This window comes from Crocodylus porosus, unplaced genomic scaffold (assembly GCF_001723895.1).
Source record: "Crocodylus porosus isolate Cpor-Errol unplaced genomic scaffold, CroPor_comp1, whole genome shotgun sequence".
NCBI classification, from domain to species: domain Eukaryota; kingdom Metazoa; phylum Chordata; order Crocodylia; family Crocodylidae; genus Crocodylus; species Crocodylus porosus.
In genome coordinates this window covers 269,951,226-269,954,700 of record NW_017728886.1, presented here as the reverse complement: position 1 = coordinate 269,954,700, position 3,475 = coordinate 269,951,226, and the positions used below count along the sequence as shown (strand labels likewise).

The 3,475-nt window shown below is 52.3% G+C and overlaps 1 protein-coding gene across 1 annotated transcript in view; it reads left to right on the top strand.

The window, feature by feature from the left end:
* ZC3H3 (zinc finger CCCH-type containing 3) overlaps positions 1-3,475 on the top strand; it is a 281,816-nt gene that overhangs the window by 50,101 nt on the left and 228,240 nt on the right. The gene's annotated exons all lie outside the window — the stretch shown is intronic.

The following is a 3,475-nucleotide window of genomic DNA, read 5'->3' as shown; positions in this document are numbered from 1 at the left end:
CTGCCAGCGGAGGTGGTTCAAGCACCTAACCTACATTGAACACTTTCAAGAGTAAATTAGATGCTTATCTTGCTGGGATCCTATAACCCCAGCTGACTTCCCAGGGGGCTGGACTCGATGATTTCCCAAGGTCCCTTCCAGCCCCGATGTCTATGAAATCTGTGAAATGTTTTTTTTTTTGCCCTTGCACAGATAATGCATGAAGATGTTTTGCTAGGGAGGAGGATGCGCAGACATGGGACCACTCTGCCCCAGCCCTTTCCCCCTCTCCTGGCCATCTGTACATCCACCCAGTTGCTTCCTCCTTGCTTCTGGCTTCGCTGCTGCTCCTGGGACATCCTGAGAAGATGCAGGGGTTGTGGAGGCTCCCTTGGCACCAAGTCTAGCTGACTTCCAACAAAGCAGGGAAACCAGCTCTAGGCAAAGTGAGGCCAACGGCTTGGAGCAAGCAGGGCCTGGGAAAGGAAACTCTTCTCCGGGCTCTTTCAGTGAGTTGCTTTCAAGATTGCTTCCAGCAAGGGTCCATGCAGCACGTTTGCTCATCCAGTTGGCAACCAAAAATGGTGTTGCCTGTGGTAGGATGTGTGCGATGCTTGTTTTGGGCAGGTAACTGAGACCATCCATTAAGGGGTCGGCAATGTATTTGGACAGAGTGCTGAAAACACCCGCAAACTCGGCTTGTAAGATGTCGGTGTGCTGGGGAGGACGGCAGGGTAGCTGCAAGGGGCCCAATCCTTGTTGTGGCAACGCAGACCCAGCCCCTTCCCTGCCATGCACCCCGAGGGGCATGTGCCTAGCAAAATGCCTTTGTGTGCTGCACTCTGGCACCCGTGCTGGGGGTTGCCTACCCCTGCGTTAAGGGAGCATCCCTTTGTGAGGAAAGGCAGCTGGGGTGGGGAGGGGAGCACTTTGCTTAGCAGTCAAAGCAGCAGCTTGCGGAGATGGCAGAGGCCTATTTAGGTCACGTTTCGTACTGTCCTACAATTACAGGGCTGCTTCTCAAGTTCTTTGTCAAAGTCAACTTTAAGTCTGGGGGGAGAGGACTGAGGTAGCATTGCTTGTTGGAGCCTTTCCTCCCTCAAGGCCCGTGCCTCGGTCTTCAAGGAGAAAGGGTAGGTGCATTCGACTGCTGCACGCAGAAGACATGCAGCTGAGGTCCCGTCATGTTTCCAGCGCGGCCTTGGGTTAAGCAAAGAGCGGGCGCCCCTGTGAGAGCATGGTGCCTGCGTGGAGCACAGCTGTCTGTGTAGTCAATAATGCAGTGCGTGCGCGCGGCATCGTTGGTAAGTAAGACACTCGCCGGTTCACTACATTGTGAAGTAATGAAGTGGAAATGAACTCCCTGCCTGGAGAGGAGAGAGAGGAGGGGATTAACCTCCCGACAGCAGCACTCCACTGCGGAGATTGATGGGATGTGCTGACGTCGGGCGCCAAACACGACCAGCTCACTTTGGAGAGCAATTCATCTATGGATTCAGTAATCTGTCATCCTCTCACGCTCCCTAATAGGTGGCGGGAGTTTCACCGACGCCGGGAAATTGTTGGGGTGATGCAAGAAGAGCTTTTGCGTGGCAGTTTTCCCCCACCCCATTCCCTTCCCCCTGCCTTACTCAGCAGAGTAAGAGTTGGTACTCAAAAACAGGAGCATGTCCCTGTGCTGGCAGGGTCCTGGTCCGCAGTGGGAGCGTGCACGTGTGGCTCCATCGCAGCACTCTTTTCTTTAAGGCCGTGATTCAGCACGTGCCTGATCTCAACCCTTTCAGCAGAGTTCTTCCCAGCTGCTGTGGGATTTTAAGCACTTTGCTGAATCTGGGCCTGTATGAGTAAAAATGCTGCATGGTTTTTTTAAAAAACCAAAATGGACTCTTCAGTAGGTGCAGCCCATGGGAGGGATGGCTAAGGGGATGTATTCTTCCCAGCTTTGCACTGCCTTCTTTGTTCTTCTCCATTTGGCTTTAGGCTCAGCGTATTCTCCTCCTGCTTCAATCCTGCCTCCACTTCCACATATTGTAGGTGGGTCCCTGTTATCTCTTTCTTAAACTATTCCTGGGCAGCACAGCTGAGTTGTGGTCTGGGTTGTGTGCGTGCTTGTTGCAGCTGCAGGGCACTGTGGTTGCCACTGACTTAAAACTATGCAGCGATCTGGAGCAAGTAGGGTTTGTGCTTCCTGAACGCTTTTCCAAATGCAAGTGTTTTGTGGCAGGGTGCTGCCCCGTACCTGTAGAGCTGTGCGATCTGGAGCCATACGCTCACCTCTGTGCTTCTGCCTCTAAAATAGGAGATGGTACATTCTTCCCGGGGATGTGGAGAAGCCACATTGGGAAATGGCTTTGAGATGCTCAGTATCACGGGTGAATAGCACCGTGGGAGGCCTGTGTAATCATGCTGCACTTTCCCCATGTGAGAGCCACGTGAGGAGGGAAAAGGCCCCGGACCTTAGAAGCTTTGTAAGTAATGTTCAGATCGGGCGAGAGAGCAGTCCAATCGAGCAGGCTTCCCAGATGATGAATGCCTATTGCTTTTTTGGCAGGTGCATATTTGCAAATGGTTGGGAGGACTCAGGAGAGTTTATCTACCATTTAGGGATTGATTTGTGACTGCAAGGGGTGGGATGTTCATCTGTGCTTAAATGCTTTTGAGCCTAAGTGACGAACATTTCCGAAAAGCAGTTTTTTGTTTTTTGTTTTTTTTTAAAAAAAGGACCCCAAAGCTCAAAGTTCACATCTGGCCAATGTACAGTAGCAGGCACTGATCAGGCTTTTGGAGCTGGGATTTATTAAACGGTAATGCTTACCTGGCTCAGTAAGGACCGTGTTTGCTGCAGTGGTGTCTGCCCGTGCTCTGATACCTACAAGAGGTTGTGGGGTGCATGGATCGAGGCCGTGTCCACGCTCCACAGTTAATTCGAGTGCCAGATTAGATCAGGTGTGGTAGTGCAGTGCTCCCTCTGCTACCATGTCCTGAGTTGCTTTTGTGCAATTTAAGGGCATATCCCATGGTTTTCTGTGCTGACACACACTCTTGGATCCTTTCTCAGTTGTTTCAACCCGTGGAAGGTCACTGGAGGAGAAATTCAGCTTGCATCCTCACTGCCAAGTGGGTGGCTCAGTCCAAGTGGAACAGCAGCCGAGGCTTTACCCCAGCAAGCCCAGACATAACGCACCTCCCAATCCAGCCCTCATAGTTTCATAGTTTCTAGGGTCGGAAGGGACCTGAGTAGATTGTCAAGTCCGACCCCCTGCCATAGCAGGAAAGAGTACTGAGGTCAAATGACCCTGGCGAGGTGATTGTCTAGCTTTGTCTTAAAGCCCCCCAGGGTAGGAGCCAGCACCACTTCTCTTGGAAGTTGGGCCCAGGTCCTAGCCGCCCTGACCGTGAAGTTGCGCCTCCTGATGTCCAGTCTGAATCTCCCCTCTGCCAGCTTGTGACCGTTATTCCTGGTCACTCCTGGCAGTGCTCGGGGGAACAGGGACTC